The 16,990-nt window shown below is 36.6% G+C and overlaps 1 protein-coding gene across 1 annotated transcript in view; it reads left to right on the top strand.

Annotated features, from left to right (window-relative positions):
• LEMD3 (LEM domain containing 3) overlaps nucleotides 1–16,990 on the top strand; it is a 71,574-nt gene that overhangs the window by 18,151 nt on the left and 36,433 nt on the right. The window lies entirely within an intron of this gene.

Below are 16,990 nucleotides of genomic sequence, written 5' to 3'. Positions count from 1 at the left end.
TTAGAGTAAACTGAACTTGACCTTAAACTAAACTGAGAAAGATTAGGGGTGGTCTTATTCATCATGCTCTTTGATTTATAAAACATCTCAGTTCTTTTGCATGGTGTTATTTTATGGTGAATTTACACTTAACATTTAATGAATTTGAATACCTAATGTTTGCTCATAAAGGCAAGTTGTTTGCTTCTAAAAGGAAAAATCAACAGTCTGATTTATGAATGGTTGTCTTCCAAATCATGTGTAAAATAGTTGTTTAAACTTGAAACATGTCTAACTGTACTGTTTTAAGTTCCCAGGCTAGCCCATAGAAAGTTATTTAAAACCATATCATTTTACGAAACTAATTCGAAAAGATACATGCACTCCAGGGTTCATAGCAGCTTTATTTACAGTTGCCAGGATATGCAGCTTAAGTGTCCATGACAGATGAGTGGATAAAGATGTGTGTATACACAGATGTGCACACACACACAATGGAATACTACTAAGGCATAAAAAGGAACAAAGTTTTGCTTTTTGCAACAGCATGAATGGACTTGGAGGGTATTATGCTAAGTGAGATAAGTCAGAGAAAGGCAATTCTATGATATCATTTGTATGTGGAATCTAAAAAAAAATACAACAAACTAGTGAATATAAGAAAAAAGAAACAGTCTCACAAATACAGTGAGCAAGCTAATGGTTACCTTGGGAGAGGTAGAGACGGGAAAGGGAAGAGGAGCAACATAGAGGTAAGAGATTAAGAGGTACAAACTGTTATGTGTAAAATAAGCTACAAGGCTATATTATACCACACAGGGAATATAGCCAGTGTTTTATAATAACTATAAATGGAGTATAACCTTTAAAAATTGTGACTTACTATAACTTAGATAATATTGTGAATCAACTATATAATATTGTACATAAAAAGTATAGATCCTGTTTTAGCACGTGTATCAGTTCAGTTCAGTTGCTTCATCATGTCCGACTCTTTGCTACCTCATGGAACTGCAGCACGCCAGGCCTGCCTATCTGTTACCAACTGCCGGAATCTACCCAAACCCATGTCCATTGAGTTGGTGATGCCATCCAACTATCTCATCCTCTGTTGTCCCCTTCTCCTCCTGCCTTCAATCTTTGCCAGCATCAGGGTCTTTTCAGATGAGTCAGCTCTTCGCATCAGGTAGCCAAAGTATTGGAGCTTAAGCTTCGACATCAGTTCTTCCAGTGAACACCCAGGACTGATCTCCTTCAGAATGGACTGGTTGGATCTCCTTGCAGTCCAAGGGACTCTCAAAGTCTTCTCCAACACCACAGTTCAAAAGCATCAATTCTTCAGTGCTCAGCTTTCTTTATAGTCCAACTCTCACATCCATACATGACTACTGGAAAAACCATAGCCTTGACTAGACAGACCTTTGTTGGCAGAGTAATGTCTCTGCTTTTTAATATGTTATCTAGGTTGGTCATAACTTACCTTCAGTATTGGTATAAGTTTTAGGTCCTTAGAATATGGGCATGTTCCGTGGGAGTTGCGTTAGGAGACAGCAAGTTTATTTTTGGTTTTTTGTGTTTTCTGTCTCTTAATTCCTGTTCTTATGCTGGCCTAAGCTTCTTGCTATTCTGCTATTATCTTGGTTAAACATCTAAGTGCTCAGTACTTCAGGTTTTTTTTTTTAATTGAGATTTAATTGACTTAGTGTATTAGTTTAAGGTATGCTATTAATACATAATGATTTGATGTATGTATGTTTTGTGAAGTGATAATCACTAAGTTTAGTTAACATCCATCACTATATATAGTTACAATCTTTTTCTTATGATGAGAACTTTTAGGAGTTACTATCTTAGCAGCTTTCAGTATACAGTGCAGTATTATTAACTATAGTCACCACACTGTCCATGACATCCCCAGGACTTACAACTGGAAATTTGTACCTTTTGACCACCTTCACCCATTTCCCCCACCGCCCTACCCCCGCCTCTGGCTACCACCAGTGTCTTCAGTGTCTATATGTTTTGTTTGTTTGTTTGTTTAGATTCCACATACAAGTGAGATCATACAGAATTTGTCTTTGTTTGATTGATTTCATGTAGCATAATGCCCTGTAATAAATAGTAGGTCCAGTTATTGGGTGTTTGGCAAGTATAAACATAAATGTTTACACTTAAGCATTTAAATCTTAAGCAGTTTGTTTACATATTATGACAAATGAATTTGTAATGGAAGGCTAGGCCAATCACTTAGTCCAAGATTGCAGGTCAGAGAGAGGAGTTAGGGAGTTAGGTTGTTGGTTGAACTGTGGCAATATGAATTGAAAGCTCACCCCCTAACTATTTTACTGTATTGCATTTATCTCACATTCCCTCTTTCCCTTTTAACAACTTGTAACTCTGATTTTCTGAGTTCAGCTGCTGCTGCTGCTGTTAAGTCGCTTCAGTCATGTCTGACTCTGTGCGACCTCAGAGACGGAAGCCCACCAGGCTCCCCTGTCCCTGGGATTCTCCAGACAAGAACACTGGAGTGGGTTGCCATTTCCTTCTCTAATGCGTGAAAGTGAAAAGTGAAAGGGAAGTCGCTCGGTTGTGTCCGGCTCTTAGCGACCCCATGGACTGCAGCCTACCAGGCTCCTCCATCCATGGGATTTTTCCAGGCAAGAGTACTAGAGTGGGGTGCCATTGCCTTCTCCCTGAGTTCGGCTGCTTTCAGCTAAATGATAAGAGAAATTCATTTGATTGAATTAATTCACAGTATAGAATTCTGATAATAAAAATATGATTTTGGTAAAACTTGCTAGTGTGATGATCTTTAGTGAGAACTGAGCCAGTATGGAATCAGAACTTAATCCTATTTCTCTAAATCATCCTTCATTCTTATATGTGTTGTAGTTGGGTTGCCTCCATTTTTCAATTAGAAGTTAGGTCAGTAGTTCTCAGTGTAATGGGCTGAGAACATTTGGGAACACCACCCATTACAAGGTATTGTCTGATGACCTAACATGATTTGCCCTTCTCATAGTGTGCTGTTATTTTTAACTGTGTATCAATACTACCATGATTAGAATATAAAAAATTACGTATTCATGATAGAATTTTGTCATATTTTCTTAGTGTGTGAATACTAAAAATACTACCTTGGGGATCTGAACATCTTGATGTAAATGAAATCCTTTTACTTGTAAAGAAATATTGCTTAAAACATGCTATAAGGAAGTTATATACACTGGTTATATTTCAGAATTTGTTTTGAAGGCAACCATAGTGAATAATGGGAAATCAGTTGTAATATTTGAATCAGTGACTAGCTTGCCAACCTTCAACTGGTAAAATCCCTTTAATCTTCTCAGAGGTGATTCTGCTTTAAATACAAGATCTTTATTAACCCAGATTCTCTCTCTGATTAGCGAAATTTTGGGTATTTAGTATATAATTCTATATATACTAAAAATTCTATATATACAGAAAGCCTTGCCTTGGGGGGCTTCTGTTTTGTCTCTTTCTAACTTAAGAGTTTCTGAGGACTGTCATTTCTTCCCAGTAGCTCCAGGGCAGAGACAAGTGAGGAATGGAGTAGTGGCGTATTCTGTTATTTTGTGAACTGAGTGCCGTCTATTTTTTTTTTTTTTTTAATTTCATACAAGGACTGGGAAAAAAATGAAAAAGCTAAGATTTATTAATCTCTTTTCTCCCCACATTGCTAAGCATAATCACAAACCATCCCATTTTATGTTAGTTTGCTAGATAGAGTCTCAAAGAGGGTGACCTGCCGAAGGTCCCAAGTCATAAATTTTGGAGCGAGTATTCCTTGCTCCAGAGATTTTTCTTTTTCATTTTACCTCACTGCTTTTCAGTGTGAAGAGTTATTTTTCATTCATCTAAATGACATGATATCAGAAGTAAGCATTACTTGAGGAAATTTTTATTTAAATTATAAAAATTTAATTTGTAATTTTAGATTAAAAAATTGTTTTTGGCTGCACTGGATTGCTTTTGTGGGTTTTCTCTAGTTGCAGCAGGTGGGGATTGGTCTTAATTGCGGCCTTCTCGTTGCAGAGCACTGGCCCTAGAGCACGCAGGCTCCGTAGTTGCGCACGCAGGCTCCGTAGTTGCGCACGCAGGCTCCGTAGTTGGCACCTCCCAGGCTCTAGAGCACAGGCTCAGTAGTTGTGGCACATGGGCTTAGTTGCTCTCGGCATGTGGAATCCTCCCAGACCAGGGATCAAACCCCTGTGTCCCCCTGCACTGGTAGGTGGACTCCTCATCCACTGTGCCACCAAAGAAGTCCTGTAATTTGAATTTAAAAATTTTAATAGGTTGAATATAATATACTAAAGTTATAAATTATATTAATATTGTGTCACCCAAGAAGGAAAAAGTATAAAGATACCACCCAATTACTTTGAAAATATTTAGTACCTTTATAAGAATTCTGTAATATTTGAGCTAGAAAATGAGAGAAATAGAATGATTTAGGGTCATTGCCTAAATTTTATTGTAGGCAGAATATCAGTCCACATACATTTTAAAAATAGTGGTACAGCATTCTGTTGGGTTTGTTTCAATCAGTTCAGTCAGTCATGTCTGACTCTTTACGACTCCATGGACTGCAGCACACCAGGCTTCCCTGTCCATCAATAACTCCCGGACCATGCTCAAACTCATGTCCATCGAGTTGGTGATGCTATCCAAAACCATCTCATCCTCTATTGTCCTCTTCTCTTCCTGCCTTCCATCTATCCCAGCACCAGGGTCTTTTCTAATGGGTCAGTTCTTCACTTTAGGTGGCCAAAGTATTGGAGCTGGAGCTTCAGCTTCAGCATCAGTCCTTCCAATGAATATTCAGTCAGGATTGATTTCCTTTAGGATTGACTAGTTTAATCCCCTTGCAGTCCAAGGGACTCTCAACAGTCTTCTCCAACACCACAGTTCAAAAGCATCAATTCTTCAGCGCTCAGCTTTCTTTATGGTTCAGCTCTCCCATCCATTCATGACTACTGGAAAAACCATAGCTTTGACTAGATGGACCTTTGTTGGCAAAGTAATGTCTCTCTTTTTTTGTGGGGAGGGGGTTAGTTTAGATTGCTTATTTAATTTTATTTACTTTAAGCAAATACCTCCTTTCTTCAAAATTCTTTTTTGGTAATTTTGTAAATACATGGTGATATGGATTTTGATGTTTTAAAGCAAGATTAAAGCTTGTAGAGTATACATTTGCAGGGGGTGAGAAACAGCTTAAAATAGTAAATCAAAATTCTGGCAAGTCAGTTTGCTAACTAGAAGAGACATAACATGAATGTAAATATATGTGTAATCTTGTGCTTTAATTTATAAGACTTTTTTTCTACCAGTTTATTACAGATTTGTTGCCATACTTTTTTGGGGAGGGGGCCTATTTTTGTTAATAAATTTTGATTCTAAGGGAAGGAAGTTTCCACTGAATGAATAAAAGTAAATGAAAGAAGTCAACATTTTTGTCTTATACAATCACCTTAGAGTTTAAAGGACTTTTAGAAGTCACTGGCTGCTTTGGACAGTGGGATGTGGGAGAAGATGTTTTAGTTGATCTCTCAAGAGTCGTAAACTGGAGGTTTACTCAGGGTGTCTGTGGACTTGGACTGTGAAGACTTTAGGAATTAATTCAGGTCAGGGTACTCTGGGTCTGTACTGCATGCAGTTATTTCACTTCTTAAAACAATCCTGAGAGCCAGGTGGTGTTATCATTCCCTTTAGATTAGGAAACTGAGGCTTAGCGAAGTTAAGAAACTTGTCTAAAGTTAGTAAGTAGCAGAACCAAGATTTCAGTACAGAGAATCTGGCTTCTGGCATGGGATCTTTGTCCTTGTACAGTACTGTCTACCTGGATTTCATTTGAAACTATCTTCACCAGCTCCCCCTCCCCCAAAAGTTTTATATTCTACTCGGCCAGGAATTGTTAACCCCCTCTGGTCTCTGAACCTTAAAGAAGCCATAAGTGGATTCCAGGTAAACTCCTTGAAATTAGATGCAAATTTGGAATGTGTATTCATTTTTCTCGGGTTAGGGTCCATAGATTTTGGCAATTTCTCAAGGGTCTCTGACCCTCCAAAGTAGTGAGAATCACTGTACTGTAAGCCGCTTTGAGGAAGGTACTATGAGTTTTCATCTTTGTATTCCGTAGCATCTGGTTTTTTGATTGCTCAAAAATATTCATTGAAGAGAATTTAACAAATAAGAGATAGTATGTGGGGAAGTAAGCTTAGAATTGGTCATAATTTGGGAATTTTAAGATACCTTGAAATGTTTAATAAATGAGTGTGAGAACATTAGTTTTATTTACTTGGTTCAGAAAATTGTTACTGTCAAGTTTGAATTTTCAGCTCTAGTATATAGTAGCCCTATGAAGTTAGGTGTTTTGAAGTCAGAGCATAAATTAGCAAAATTTAAGTGTGTTCAGAAATGCCATTGAAAAGTCCTCTAGATCAAGAGGCTGCTATGTGGTTTCTCTAAAAGGCCAGTTTTGTTTGTGTTTTTTGTTTTTTTCATCCAGTTTTAGTACTTGATGGAGCTCTAAGGTCCATAGTACATCTTTAAACATTAAAATCATACTCAGTGCTTAAAGTATTCCTAGTTATGAGAGCCGCATGGAAACAGAGCAGCTGAGGGAATGGCAGTGTCATATCTCCCATCTCAGGCTTTGTCTAGAGCACATGTGTTTTGACTGTATTAGGGTAGATTGGTTGTTGGGAATTGCATGCTTTATTTTTTTCTAAGTGATTGTTCATGTTCACACAGATTTACTTGTATTCTCTCTCTACTACAAGTAGGAGTTAAAAGTAGACATTAGGTGAAAATCTGATGATTCCAGCAAATGTTGTACTTTCTGTTCGTGTTCAAGCATGAGTTTTACTCTCAAGATTTCATATATTTTTACCAACAAAAAAGTTTCTTACTTAGACTGTTTTACCATGTCAAAACTGCTTACATTTTGTTTTATTGAATGTTTTTCTTTTTTTTCTTGGACCTAATGATGACATATTTAAATTCCTCTATATGCCAAATGACTTCAATTTCATCTGCTTTCTTCCAGAGCTAAAAGGCAAGATGTAACGTTTGAGCACATTGCTCATAAAGTCGGTGTTGAGGGTTTTTTTTTTTTTTTTCCTGTTAGCTCCAAATTCAGTTTATATGTTAGTTTTGGTCATGCTTTAGTCTCTGTGCTTTCTTTGTAGATAATGCCCCTTTCCCTTGTCTCTGTTTAATGCATAGAATAAGAACTTTTTTTTTTTTCAGTTTTATTCACTTTCTCATTGCACTGCAGCTTTTCTCTCTCCAGTTTTCTTATTTGAATAATGTCTCCTTGCTGCTCAAAAGTAACCATGCATTGTGACTGAGAATGTTACTAAGTAGAAGGAAGGTGTTAGTCCCTCAGTGTCCGACTCTGCAACACCATGGACTGTAGACCAGCAGGCTCCTCTGTCCATAGGATTCTCCAGGCAAGAATACTGGCATGGGTTGCCATTTCCTTCTCCCGGGGATCTTCCCAACCCAGGGATTGAACTTGGGTCTCCCACATTGCAGGCAGATTCTGTACTGAGTCACGAGGGAAACCCTAAGTAGAAGGAAAATCTCATGAATTTAATTGTATGGGAAATGCATGTTGTTTTATTGCATTGTGCTAGAGATTGGTTGTATAGTGTATCACAGATTCCTTTTGGATTTCTAAATTCTCTTTTAGCAATATTCTTTTAGAACAGCCTCTTTGTAATACAGTTTCTTTTGTATTCTTGGCAACGTAAACCTTGAGGAAGTGTTATAACCAGTCTCTAGTGTACAACAGTTAATGTTTAAAATCTCTTAATACAGTGAGCTGTCACCATGTTTTATAAATTATAGTATTGCATTAACATAAATTCCTTTGGGTGCCAAGATATCTGTTGCACAGATGCTTGCTGTTATTTATAGGTTTGTTTCTAACCTTTGTAGGTTGAATTTTATTTTTCTGTTCATTTGTCACCATGCAGTAGCATAATTCTTTAACTGGCATATATGCAAAATAGTTTTCAGGAAGAGACTTTGAAAGTACTGAAAAAGCAGATCACTCAACTTTTGGACCTTAAGCAGTATAGTACGATAAAGTTGCATAATTTAAATAGATATATTGTCTTTATTTGAATGTGTTCTTATATGTCCTTTCTTCCCAACATTGGGTAGACTACAGAAGTGTCTTTATCTGACAAAACTAGATGGTGGCAGTAGCCTGATCGTTTCTCTTTGGTTTTGAACCTCTGAGACCACCAGGTGTTGGGGGTGGGGAAAAATTCATATGTTTGTATTTTATTTTAGAGTAAGCTGTTGGTATTTTCTGTAAGTCTGAGTCTTCTTTTATATTAAACATTTTTTGAGTGGGAACTTCAATTTTATTTGCTAGTCAGATTCAGTAATCAGTAACTCAGATATTCTTCTTTAAGTTATGGATACTCTTAAAATATCAGAATTAATTTTTAGAAGGAATGTGTAATATTTGATGTGCTAGTGATCTAATTTTCTAATTTGTAATTATTTTAGGTAAATGAAGCCAGTTTTGTAAAATCATTGGTAGATGAACTACCTCCAGCTCAGGAGATTAAATGTATTAGAAAATAGTTTTGAATATTTGTAAACATTTACTTTTTAAAAGTTACTAGACACAAACTCCTACATTTTGCTACTTCCCTATATGCCAAGTTTCTCACACTATTTTAGTATAATAGGATAAAATCTTATCTGTAAATGTAAATTATGTGAATTTTAAAAAATAAGACTATATTAGCCAGGTCTTTCTAAAACAAAACAAAAAAACTCTTACATTCCAGTAACTCTTCTAGCTTTTTGCATAAGAGGAACTTTTCAGTTTTCAATTTGTTAAGAATTTAGACTAACTTGGAAGAAAAAAGGAAATTTTGTACAATAAGCTGCAGCTATTATAATTGGGGTTTTAACCTAATATATCTAGGGATTGAAGTGGTCTTTTACCAGTTCTCTGGTAGGATTTTAGCACCATTAATGAATGGGGCTTCCCTGGTGGCTCAGTGGTAAAGAATCTGCCTGCCAATGCAGAAGATGGGAGTTGGATCTTCAGGTCAGGAAGATCTCCTGGAGAAGGAAATGCCTACCCACTCCAGTATTCTTGCCTGGAGAATCCCATGGACAGAGGATCCTGGTGGGCTACAGTCCACAGGATTTTGAAAGAGCTGGACATGACTTAGCGAACAACCACCACCATTAACAAATACTTATTGTTTTGCTTTTTATACTTTTCCTCCCCTAGTATTTTATTATGAAACATTTCAAACAAGAAATTGAAAGATTGTGCTGTGAGCACTGTAGATTCTGTAGTTTACATTTTCTGTATTTGCTTTACTATGTATCTTATTCATCATTCTATCCATCCACCATTCTTTTTAAAAAATATGTCTAAGTAAATTGAAGATATTAGAATATTCCACCCTTACATACTTCATGAATGTTAGTAATTAAGAGTGAGGTTCTGTTTCTTTTTAGGTAAAATTTGCATATAGTCAAATGCATAAATCTTTTATGTACCATCAGATGAGTTTCAAGGAACACATCTAGCCGTGCAACATAAACCCCTGCAGATACAGAACATTACCTTCACCTCTTCTTCCTCCTGCCCAGTCAATACCCTGTCACTGTTCTGTTGTTTTTACTATAGATTTATTTTGCTTATTCTAAAACTTCGTATAAGTGGATTCATAGAATACTCTTTTGTGAGGCTTTTTCACTCAGTATGATCTTTTTGAGGTACATTAATGTTGCATTTTCTAGTAGTTCATCCCATTTTATTACTTTTGGTTTATTTTGAAACATCGGGTGTACTTTACACAGAAATTATTTGTCCCTTCCTGAATTCTTAAAGCACTCTATACTAAATTCTAAGTTATTTGTTGTATCATAGATACTCATTTATCTTCACTACTACGTAAGCAACATGTTTTCATAGCATGGTGTATAAAATAGGCCCCACTAATACTTGTTGAACGGTCTGTAGTTAAAAGTCTTTCTTACAGCTTTTGTTACAGAGATCCCAAACTTGAGTTACAATTATAATGTAAAATCAGTGCTTAGAGGACTGGAGAAGGAAATGGCCACCCACTCCAGTATTCTTGTCTGGAGAATCGCATGGACAGAGGAGCCTGGTGGGCTTCAGTCCATGGGGTCCCAAAGAGTCAAGAGATGACTGCAGGGCTAACACTAGTGCTTGGATGAAGATTAAATAAAATTTTAATAAAATTTTAATTATAGTCTATTGTCAATTTTTTCTAAGGGAGTCTTCATTTCTATGGTGAGCAAATGTGAGACTTTCAAATGGCCATAAGTTTGGAAGAGACCATAATGATTCTTAGCATATAGGGGTGAAGAGTGGGAATCAATCAAATAATAAGACTATTGCCAATTTAATTTTGACTTTGATCTTTTATTTCTCTGAATACATTATTTCAGTTTTCATTATATTCTTGGTACTTTGATAATCACATTTAAAGTCCTTTTTATTTTATAGAGTCACCGTGTACATTTCTTATTCTTTAAAAAAACTTATTTGGTAGTACAGGATCGTTGCCTCTCAGAGTAGGGCAAGTGAAAAGTTGGGAGTCTTATAGGATATGAAAAGTGAAGAAGCATCTGTGATTTTGCCCTACTCATCTCTTTCACTTATTATCCCAGTCTAGATCTGTACCTCTGTAAATCCAGATAGGTAGGCTTCATATGGAAAGGTTATTTATGAGTAGAACATGATGATACAAGTTTGCCTTAGGCAAATTTTATAGTAGACAGTTCTTGTCCATAAAATTCTGCCTATTTTGATTGCACATTTAATCTCAATATTCATAGTAATTTACTAAGTACATTTGAAGTGAGCTGTTCCTGAGCTTTAAAATGGCCATGGAACAATAGGTGAGCTCTCAGAGAACAAATGGGCAGCAGTGCTGTGTTGCAAAAGAATGGACTGCCTTGTTCCCCATGTCCGTTTTTAGATCAGTCTGGCTGGCAGTGAAATGCAGAAGTGCTTGCCACACAGGTGCAGTGTTCTGCAGCTGTTGGAAACATTTGCCCTCCCACCCACCCCCAATTCCCCCCCACCCCGCCACTTCTTCACAGATAATTATGCTCTGTTTAAACTGCTAATACTAGAAGATGGGATTTGAGAGTTTGAATGTCTGTTTATAACTAGGTACAACTCAGAAAGATAATTGGTCATTTAAGCAGCTGGATTTAATTGTCTAGATGACTTGAAGTTTCCAAAAACTAAAAACCTAGCCTTAAGGTCAGAGTTTTAGAATTACAAGAGACTGCCTTTACCTTTGAAAGAGTATGTCTGCAGAGTTACTGACCTCCAGACTGAACTTCTTGAAGACAGAGCTTATATATATATTCTCATTTCTTAACCTGTTGCAACAAGCATAATGCCTGGCACCTAGTAGGCACTTGATATATGTTTGTGAGAGTCTTAGATTAGCAGATGAAGCTAAAATATTATTTAGATGTGTTATGGTTCTAAATCAGAAAACTATATTGTTGTTTTTTTTTTTAAGCAAATGCCTCGTGGTAAGTTTTATAGCAGCCTTGAGAACAAAGTGCTGCGGCAGCAGAAAGAAGGGGAATGGTCAGTGCTGCCCATGGTGGTTGTCAAATACTCTATGTTTTGGTATATCATGGAAAATCTTTTCCTAGACTACAGTTTAGAGAACTTGGTTTTGTAGAGTTTTTATCATCTTAAGAGACATCAGTGTATTTTCCCTAAAGCAGTGTCTTTTCCTCCTTATCCCCATTTTAGCCAGTTTTCATGCATTACGTAAGGAGATTAAAGTTTAATGATTCCAAATCTGAAAGTTCTAGAGAAGAATGTTTTCCGTAAACTGACTAGAACAAATATTTTCTTTTCTGTAGTTGCCTTTTCTTTTCTGAAAAGAAAGTAGGCTTTGGAGTCAGACTTAGGTTTGAATCCTAGCTCTTTAAACAGCATTTACCTGAAGGAAGCAATTTAACCTAATCATGCATCAGTTTCTCTGTCCATAAAATAGGGGTAATACCTGCTGTAAAATAGTGGTATTAGGAGAAATAAGCTACTTCCTAAAAGCGTGGCATCAGTATTCCTGGAACGTATCAAGAATTTAAGAAATATTACTTTCTTTTTATTCAAAGGAGAATCTTGTGGAGTGAGTAGGATTGTAGTACTTCTCTAGCATTAGGGAAGCTGTTGTAGGAGGCTGCACTATGCCTTCAGGCTTGTGTTCTTTCGACAGATATTAGTACACAATATCTGCAAGGCAGGTAGAGATTTTGCAGTCTTGTTGGTGGAGGAAACAAAAAACTGATAGTTACATTATAATGTAAGATAGGGATACTGAGAGTAAATACATAGAGGTTCTGAGAAGAGGAAGGTCCTGATAAACTGCAGTTATTAGGCATCCTTCATGACTGTAAGAGAGCTGCAAACTGGACCTTAAAGACAGAATGAAGGAGAAAGAAAATCATTAAGAGGATCAGAAGGATAAAAAGTGCAGAGCCTTTCTAGCAGAAATTTTTTTCCACCTTTACTCAGATATAATTGACATACAACATTGTGTAAGTTTAAGGTGTGCAAGTATGTCAATTTGGTAAATTTATATGTTGCAAAATTATTACCACCTTAGCATTAGCCACCACTTCCAACCTGTCACAGAATAGTATCATTTCTTTTTTGTGGTGAGAACATTTAATATCTATTGCTCTTAGCAGCCTGCAAGTTTTTAACAGTATTTTTAGCTGTAATCACTGTGCTGAACATTAAATTTCCAGAATTTGCCAATCTTGCAACTAAAAGTTTACCCTTTGATCCGTATTTCCCCCATTACCCCCACTGTCCATCCCCTGGTAACCACCACTCTACTCTGTTTCTCTGAGTTTGGCTTTTTTAGATTCCACAGATAAGTGATAACATACTGTATTTGTCTTTCTCCGTCTGAATTATCTCACTTAGCACAGTGCCCTTAAGGTTCATCTATGTTATTGCAAATGGCAGGACTTCCTTCTTTCTCGTGACTGAATAACACTCCATTGGTACACTTGTACTGCATCATCTTTATCCATTCACCCAATGACAGGCTGTCCCCATATCTTGGCTATTACAAATAATGCTGTGATGAATGTAGGGGTGCAGATCTCTCTTTGAGATCATGTTTTCATTTCTTTTGGATGTATACCTCATAGTGAGATTTGCTGGATCATATGGAGTTCTGTTTTTAATTTTTTGAGGAGCTTCTATACTGTTTTCCTCTGAGTGAACTCCGGGAGTTGGTGATGGACAGGGAGGCCTGGCGTGCTGCGACTCATGGGGTCGCAAAGAGTCGGACACGACTGAGTGACTGAACTGAACTATACTGTTTTCCACAGTGACAGTACCAATTAACCTTCCCACCAACAGTGTATAAAGCTTCCCTTTACTCCCCATTCTCACCAATTTACCTCGTCGTTTTAAGGATAGCCATTTTAACAGGTATCAGGTGATGATATCTCACTGTGGTTTTGATTTCCCATTCCCTGATGGTTAGTGATGTTGAACACCTTTTCATATACCTCTTGGCCATTTGTATGTCGTCTTTAGAAAAATGTCTGTTCATTTTTTCCTGGCAGAATATTTTTATATGGCTGGTAATAGTAGTTTCAACTATTTAGAACAGAAAAATGTTGGGCTGACTGAAACTGTGCTGATGTAGAGGAAGCAGGAGGAAAGTACCCTGAATGTATTATTTCAAGAGTGACCTGTCACTTATTACCTGTGTCTTTCTTTTAAAGCGTAAGCCAGGTAGCATGCTTCCTATTCTCTGAGATTTCTTGCTCAGATTAATAGATAAAAAAAATCTTCAGAATCCTATATTATCTTACCTATTAATTCCCTGAAATAACCTTTGACTTCATTTCTTGCTGTTTGCTCTCTCATCCACACAGCTCTGTTTCCAGGAGTAATATGACTGACATGCTGCCACTCCACAGCCTGCGGACTCCTTCTTTCTGTCTGTAAACCTCTTCCTCCAGGTACCCATGTGGCTTGTTCCCTCAGCTCTCTCAGGTTTCTACTCCAGTGCAATCTAAGGAAAGAGGAGAAAAGGGAACTCTTGTACCCTGTTGGTGGGAATGTAAAAATTGGTACAGGCATTAGGGAAAACAGTATAGAAGTTCCCTCACATGTCAAGTGCCATTCGTACTGTTTTATTTCCAAAGCGCTTAGAACCATTTGACATATATTGTAAAAAGTGCATTTGCTCATTGTCTCTTCTGATCCTTCTAAAATATAGACTCCTTGAGGGCAGATACTTTTTTTTTTATTCACAGCCACACTACCAGTGCCTAGCGCAAACTAGACAAGAAATACTTATTAAATGAATAAACTTTTTCTTTCTTTCTGAGTTGTAAAAGAACTTTGGTCACCGTAGACTTTTCTTTCCTTTAGTTCCGTTGAATGACCAAAACAGGGCCTTCCTGAGGAAAGCATCAGTTCATTTGGTTAACATTAAACATGTACTTTGCAAATATAGACGTGCCTCAGAGATACTGTGGATTTGATTCCAGACTTACTGTAATAAAGTGAATATTGCAATAAGGGGAGTCACAGGAAATTTTTGTCTCCCAGTGCCTACAAGAGTTACGCGTATACTATACTGTCTAAAAAAGGTGTAATAGCATTATGTCTAAAAAAAACCCCTACATTTGTAATATACTTCATTTTTTCCCCTTTTTTATCTGAGAATTCATAATGATTGACAAATCTGATCTCACCCTAAGAGAATGGAAAAGGTTTACACTTGGTTAGAAAGGGTCAGTAAAACTAGTAACATTTTTGAAATTTATGTGAGAGAAAGAGGTTTAGAGAAGGGATATCAACAGTATGTCTTGTAAGTAGGAAAATATCACAAGATTTGAATTAGTTCCTTGAAGCAAAATGTGATGGGAAATGATTGAACGATTTTGAAGAGTCTAGTAGTATAATTAAAGATATATTTTAAGGACTTTTATTTTTGCTAGGACAGTCAGAAGAAGAGAAGTCAAAATTTTAAGTATATTTATAAAGAAAAGTTTGCTGTATTTGAGGTTTGAAATAATCTGAACAAGAAAAATGAAGGGAAAATGGCCACAACAGGAGAATTTGAGAAAAAGCAGAAATGAGACGCTGTTTGGGATGTAGGGAATATAGGAGGACAGTGTTTGAAATACCAACTTGTTATTATCATTGCTTTAGGATAAGTGATGAGGGCTTCCCTAGTGGCTGAGTGGTAAAGAACCCACCTGACAATGCAGGTGATGCAGGTTCGATCTCTGGATCAGGAAGATCCCCTAGAGAAGGAAACAGCAACTCACTCCAGTATTCTTGCCTGGGAAATCCCATGGACAGAGGAGCCTGGAGGGCTTTACAGTCCATAGAGTCATAAAGAGTCGGACATGACTAAGTAAGTAAACAACACCAACAAAGCAATAACTACAATTTACTCTCAGTTTCCATCCTTAGAAAAGAGGCTAGAAAGTGAGGTGACAGTTTTTTTGGGAGAGGGAGCTGTAAATTGCTTTTGGAATATGGTTTCTTCTCTACAGTAGCCTAATTAGCAGGGGAGGGAGGAATGTTTTCACTAGGGATAACAGTATGTTTTTTATCCATCTATGATCATAGGTAATGTGGGTGAGAGAAAAAGTGCTGATGTAATTTCAGAAATACTGAAATGATTTGGGGGAATAAAACTTAGATGCATAGAAATGCTTTTGCTTTGTTAAAACTGCTATTTTTAAATGGAGTTTCCTTTCGAATCTTAACCTCAAGACTGTGTTTACTTTTTTGTTAATTTAGTAGGTCTGTTAACTTAGTATGTGACAGTTTTCACGGAAGTCAGGGAACATTTTGATTTTTTTTTTAGTAGTAGGTGTGTATATTGTTGGCCTTTTAGACATGTTATACTCTCAGCTAGCTAAGTGTGCTAGATAAGAGGCCGAAACCTAGAAAGAAACAAATGGCAGAGCAGTGTTTTTCAACAGAATTATTGTTCTGCTCCTTGGCTTTCTCACTGTCATTCTATACATCTCCCTTCCCAGTTGCTCAGACATACATACCCTTTCCCAGCTTCCTGCAAAATCTAACGCTTCTGCTTCTGTGTTAACACACAGCATTGAATAAAGAAGGGCAGATTTAGCCTAGATGGCTCAAACAGCACTTCTCAAGCACTGTTTGCTGAGTACTGTGGTTGACTCTGAGCATACAGACCTGAATACACATGATCCCTTGTGAGAAAGTCACAGCAGAGCAATGTAGTGGGAGAACATCCACAATCTACAGTAATATTTTCATAGAGATACTTGAAGAGCTAGTTTCCATTTAGTAATCTTGACAAAAACAAATGCATAAACAGTCAAAAAGTAGTCCTCTCATGGCTTTTCTTCGTAAATATTAAAACCTATATTTTAGAATTGCAGGTTTTAATGTTTTTTTAGAATTTCTTTTCAGCTCAGTCGCTCAGTCTGATTCTTTGCCACCCCATATAGAGAGCAAATAAGATACTTGTGTTTTTAGAATCATTTGACCAATTTAAGTAGATTGACAAAGCATTTTTAGTAGTATGTTGAACTAAATATGGCTTTATTTTAAATTATTCAAATTTTACATTAATAAAAATTGGTGTATTAAAAAGGATCTTTTCAGTCCAAGCATGTTCTGTTTCTTAACATTTTATTTAATCTTTAAGTTTTATTCTCCCTCCTATTTCCTATTGAGTACTTTTGATTTTTTGTTTTTAAAATATTTTTCTTGACATGAAAACCCTATTGCTTTATAGAAAAATGCTGTCTGAAAATTCATTATCATATCTTTTTAAGATGATAGCAGAATATGTTTTTCCCCCTTTTTTTAATTGTATTTTTTTATTTAAACTGGTCTTACACATGAACTTTCTTAGAATCAAGTAGTTCCTGGTTCCTATGGGACTTCCTGTTTTCTCAAATAAAAATAGAA

Source organism: Ovis aries, chromosome 3, assembly GCF_016772045.2.
Source record: "Ovis aries strain OAR_USU_Benz2616 breed Rambouillet chromosome 3, ARS-UI_Ramb_v3.0, whole genome shotgun sequence".
Taxonomy (NCBI): domain Eukaryota; kingdom Metazoa; phylum Chordata; class Mammalia; order Artiodactyla; family Bovidae; genus Ovis; species Ovis aries.
This window is presented reverse-complemented; position numbering and strand designations above follow the sequence as displayed.